The sequence below is a fragment of the Pinus tabuliformis genome, chromosome 7, assembly GCF_031772625.1.
Source record: "Pinus tabuliformis cultivar Carrire ecotype Pingquan chromosome 7, CPIR1, whole genome shotgun sequence".
In the NCBI taxonomy this organism is placed as follows: domain Eukaryota; kingdom Viridiplantae; phylum Streptophyta; class Pinopsida; order Pinales; family Pinaceae; genus Pinus; species Pinus tabuliformis.
Genome location: NC_142293.1, coordinates 1,337,197,443 through 1,337,203,305, shown reverse-complemented (window position 1 = coordinate 1,337,203,305; position 5,863 = coordinate 1,337,197,443). Strand labels below are relative to the sequence as shown.

The window sequence follows — 5,863 nt, the reverse complement described above, 5'->3', positions numbered from 1 at the left end:
ATCTTACACGTAGAACAGGAACTCACTTTATGTCATCTCAAACCCTTTCTCTACATATGTCGAGTGTTCAAAATTGAACAAGTCGCAGCCCTTCTAGAGGGGTCTAGCACGTCACGGGTCTAGCACGTCTCGGGTGAGGTTAAAATTAGTCGTCAAAAAAAGGCTAGTTTTTATTTCTACTGGTTTAAAAAATAAATATGAGGAAATCCCCCCTGAAGGGCTGCCACAGGCTGGATAAGTTGCCAGATATGTCTGGACCCTGCTTGCACTTGCCTTTCTTTCTTTTCTGAAATCGTATGCAGCCATTGTTTCAATGGTTGGTTGCAGCAATTACTTCGAAAGTTCGAGGAGGGTTAAAGTCATTGAGCCATCGTTTCAACTGTCAGTTCCAACAATTACTTCCAAGTCATACGATTTTGTAATTAATAGCTCTGACTCTCTAGCGACCTACTAAACCCTTGCAATCCCTTCCCTGTACAACCGTTCATTGTGTTGTGCTGCTAATTTCACAGAAAATCCAATCAAAGTACTTGGTTCTGCCATTTTAGCGTGTTTCTTCATTGAAACGGCCATTTCTTGAAGATCCAGAAGCGAAGTTAAGTTAGGTTTTTAAGATCTGTGCACAAATGGCGGCAACGACGATGTTGGAGTCATTGCCGGAGGAGAATGTATACATGGTGAAGATGGTTGAGTAGGCAGAGCACTATGAGGAGATGGCGGAGTTCGTGGAGAAAGTGACCAAATGCGTGGAGTTGGACGAGCTCACAGTGGAAGAGGGCAACCTGCTATCTAACGCCTATATGAGACGGCGGAGTTCGTGGAGAAAGTGACCAAATGCGTGGAGGTGGAGGAGCTCACAGTGGAGGAGCGCAACCTGCTATCTATCGCCTACAAGAACGTGATTCATGCCCGCATGGCCTCCTGGAGGATCATCTCCTCCATCGAGCAGAAGGAAGAAATCAGGGGCAATGATGAGCATGTGGTGGGAGTATAGGAACAAGGTGGAAGTAGAGCTTTCCAATATCTGCGAGGGTATTCTCCGCCTCCTCGACTCCCATCTCATCACTTCTTCCACCGCTGCGGAGTCCAAGTTCTTCTATCTTAAGATGAAGGGTGATTACCATCGATACATTACAGAGTTTAAGACAGGCGTCGAAAGGAAGGAGGCCGCTAAGAACACTTTTGTTGCTTACAAGTCTACGTAGGATATTGTTGTAGCAGAGCTGACTCCAACGCATCCTATTAGGCTAGGGTTGGCTCTTAACTTCTCTGATTTTACTATGAGATTTTGAATTCGCCAGAGCCTGTAATCTATTAAAACAGACATTTGATGAGTTGATTGCGGAGTTTGATACATTAGGTGAAGATTCTTCCAAGGACAACACTCTCATCATGGTTCGTGACAATCTAACGTTGTGGATTGCATAGGTGCGTGACAATCTAACATTGTGGACTGCATAGGTGCTTGACAACCTAACATTGTGGACCGCAGATATGCAGGAGGATCTATGGAAGAGATCAAAAATTAATTTATTCAAAAAAGTTTCCACCGTTGTTGAGAAAAAGAGAAGACATTGTTGAGGGCGGGAGAGAATATCGAAAGAGGGATGGGGATGTTTGTGTATGGAGGCACCAATGCGAATGCTCCCATTGCATGCAGTTCATTCATGTATATAACTCTTCTGAAGGGCCTCCTGGGCACAAGGGAACTCCACATACAAACTCTCCAGGCTCTGGGTTTTTGCGCGTTGCATCGCACTATCGTCAAGAATAACACCTCCACGGTCAGAGGTACGATTAACCAGGTGTGCTCTTCAGTCACTCACACTTTGTCATTTTTTTAAATTTTATAGTAAAACCATTGAGGAACTATGAAGCTCTTATCGTGTAAAACAACATCTTGAATGTGGCCTCTTTCTAGTTTTACATGCTCGATAAGTAGGGAATAAATGCACCATTTTCAGACAAGATTTTGCTCTATTCTAGCGAGCCAAATTCAACCCAAATCACTAGAAAGTTGGTTTAAAGGTATGTAGCTGATGCCACAGATCAAGTGGGAGACACCAAAAATCCAAAAAACATGCAACCTCAACCACTAGATTTTACCATTACATTAAGGAAAAACCTAATTTTTGTTTTTAAATTTAAATATTTATTTTATGTTTACATATTAAAGATGTTGATATATTTGTGATGAAATTTAAGGATGGGATAGATAGAAGTCTTTTGGATTAATCACATAGTTAGGATTTGGTCCATGTTTCAAATCAAGTAAAGATGGGATGTTTGTATTTTTCAATTTATTAATATAATTTTTTATCTTTATATTTTTGGAAAAAATCAAGGTTTAACTTTGATTATGCCAGAAAAGGTCTTATAAACCAAATATGTTTTAAAAGGATATGAAAAACAAAAAGTAGAAATCAAAAGTGATTACCATAGAGAAGAACTATACTTACGTGGTCATTTAAGTTTTTGGGACACATTTATAATATAATAAAAATTAACGATAGATGGTTTAAGGACCATTGTTGGAATAAATTTGATTGAAAATGAAATGTATAAATAATATATTATTGTCAGTTAAAATCCATTTTTTTAAGCTTTTCATTATGGAAGGGTGGCATGAATATATGCCCTTCTAATTGAAATTAAGACATGCCCTTCAAATTTGATCACTACATATGCCCATGATTACTAAAATGTTGGAAAAGCATATACAATTAGAGAAGCATATACAATTGGAGAATACAGCCTAGCTGCTTTTCTTTACAAATTTATCTCTCTTGCCTTTGATAGAAGGGGTAGGCGAGTGAAATAAAAGAGGCCGAGCTTGAAATCCGTTATCGCATTGTTATAGTTCCTGCTGCCACCTGTCTGATTGGAAGAAAGGTCGAAGCATTTAATGCATTAAATAAGTGATTTTACTTGAGACAAATGCTACTTCGATACCCGGTGGATGCATATAACTCTCACTTGTTCACAATGCATAAAACTGTTGATTTAGAGTACAAGAGTTCACATAAATTACGTATATTGAATTATTGGTGCAATGAATAGTGCTTATGTCCAGTCATATCGAAATTATAAGAATGTCATTAATACTGTATTTTTATTTATGAAATGATATTTACATGTATCAAAGACTTTTCTAAAACAATTGATTTTGTTGGAGTAATAAATATGTCGTTCGAAGTAGGTTGCCTAAAGTGGACCTTTCAAATTTTTAATTCACAAGTGTTTGATAAGTGAATGTGATTTCCTATTGGGTTCTAATCACCCACATATTATGGATCAGTCTGTGCGCAATTAATTGTTATCAACAAACTGATGAGTAGATTGAGCCTTTGTGAAAATGTGCTAGCGTGATTTGCTTAATTTGTTAGTTTATATATGATCAGTGGAATGGCAGATCGTAGTCATTAACACTATTATTATTCATTACATCAAAACAATAACATTTATCTCGTTGCCTAGGTAAGGGATGATGACTACCTATTATTGATCCTTGTTTCATGCAATTTGATCAAAGTAAAGCATGTTTCCTTTTAATGAAACCTATTATGTTTCTTCTCTTAGTATGAAACACAAACCTATTATGTTTCTCATGTTTCACTGCCCTTTTTCCTTTGCGTCATTTCCCTTTGTTTCATGCCATGTCTCAAATTTCTTACACATTTCTCCTGTTTGACTGCCCTTTTTCCTTTGCATCATTTCCCTTTGTTTCATGCCATGCCTCAAATTTCTTACACATTTCTCTTGTTTGACTACCCTTTTTCCTTTGCGTCATTTCCCTTTGTTTCATGCCATGTCTCAAATTTCTTACACATCACATCCACAATAACAAATGTATTAAATATTCTAGTATGTATCGAGTTAATAATCAATGGGAAAACAAATGTTCAATTAATAAATTTTAAATTGGTTATCAATTCATAAACTTGTATCAGAAAATTGATGGATAGGTTGAACTATTGTGATAATGTGTTGGTGGATTTGCTCAACTTGTTAGTTTATATAATAGTGCAACGCCCGATGGTAAATAACTCACACTGTTATTATTTGTTACATCAAAATTATAGCATTTTTCTTAGGGCCTAGTTTTATGGATTATAGCATTGATCATTGCTTCATGCAAGTTGATGAAAGTCATTAATAGGATTTTTGTAAAGGAAATATACTCTTAGCATGATTGATTGTTAATTGGGCAGTTTAGACTTTGACAACAGATTTTAGTGACGGTCAAGCTAGCATCAACACAACAGAGGGAGGGCCATGATATACGCCAAGTAAAGTAGAATCTATAAAGAATCAAAGCCTTAGTTTCAGATGGGGTGACATTACAACATATTCAAGGAAACACACTTCTCTGAACTCATGGACGAAGACAAAGAGGCTCCAATGAATGGAGGAGATTGTCCTTTCGAAGGTAGTTCTAATCCTTTTACTATGAACCTAAAAAAAATCCTTGGAATAACCTGTAGATGAAATGAAATAAAAGCACTATTACATATCCCATGGTGTGGCTTCACTGCATAAAAGCATGGACTTCTTTTGGCATAAGTGCTAGGGTTGTAGGGCAGTTATTCTGGCAAATTCAATGGGACTTGCACTTACCTTGTTCTTTTTTGACATGCCATTTGTGTTGTTTTATCACAGAAAGAAGGGAACATAAAGAAGGGAACCTGATGAATCGCTTAATATTATGTCAACCTCACCATTAAATTGCCCATTCATTATTTTTACTTATCATCAATATAAAACAAAACAATTTCCTCTTGTTTTTAGGGCATCCTGTGTGAATCTTGATTTTGTCAAACGTATGTCAAGGGGGTTTCCTGATGTTAATTTTTAAGGAGGCTTGTAGGGAGGAGCTTCTCAGTGTATGTTGTGTGGTTTTTGTTGCTAGGTCATACAAAATCAGGTTTAGGATTCTTATTAGTGGTCTAATCCGATGTTGGAGAGCTGGGAAATGACACAATGCCCATTCCAAGGTACTTCTTTTACTACCCTCTCTGTCATGGATTTGGAATCTAGATATCTATAGCTAAAAAATTGGCATTAATTTCAGAAATAATCATGCTAATAGAGTTTAAAATGTACATTTAATTTCTTTTCTTGTATTCAATGTTTCATGAAATGTGCAATCTGATCAATTATCTGAAGCAATATACTGCAAATGATAATACGAATTTAATATTTGTAGATATTACGAAATTCAGTAGATTATTTCTTCTATCGGTTGATGAGGTCTCTTATGGATGGTGTCCAGAAATTTAATTACCAGTTGAAGGGAACTAAATGACGATCAACCAGATGACCTCATTCGTGAAGGTTGAATGCAGGTAAAACATTAGAATTTAAGTTATGACTGTGCAGGTAAAATAACATTGAACATAAATTTGATTGATGCTTACATAATTTTCCATAGATAATGGCCATCTTCCAGGACTCTGCCAGTTTCCTTCTGTAATATATGTAAGATCAAAGATTTTATTGTTTTGTGAGGAGAAGTCAGGAAATCATGAGCTTTTAAGGGCCTTTAAAGCTTATAATCAGACACTTCCAATGACACGGATGTTGTTTATTTCCGCTGGCCAACAACACAAAAGAAATTTAAAAAATTAATGAAAATCAATAAAATAAATAATAAAATGACACGGTCTTGTAATTTTCCAGGCAGCTAGGAACACAAATAAAATAAATAATAAACATAAAAAAAAAGGTCAGCAACACAAAAGAAATTAAGGAAAATCAATAAAATAAATAATAAAATGACACGGTGTTGCAATTTTCCAGACGACTAGGAACACAAATAAAATAAATAATAAACATAAAAAATAAAAATAAAAAATGTGTAGGG

The 5,863-nt window shown here is 36.1% G+C and overlaps 1 pseudogene; it reads left to right on the top strand.

Moving 5' to 3' along the window:
* The first annotated feature begins 626 nt into the window (after positions 1 to 626).
* LOC149252496 (14-3-3-like protein GF14-C pseudogene) lies at positions 627 to 1,581 on the top strand (annotated as a pseudogene).
* The last annotated feature ends 4,282 nt before the right edge of the window (positions 1,582 to 5,863 follow it).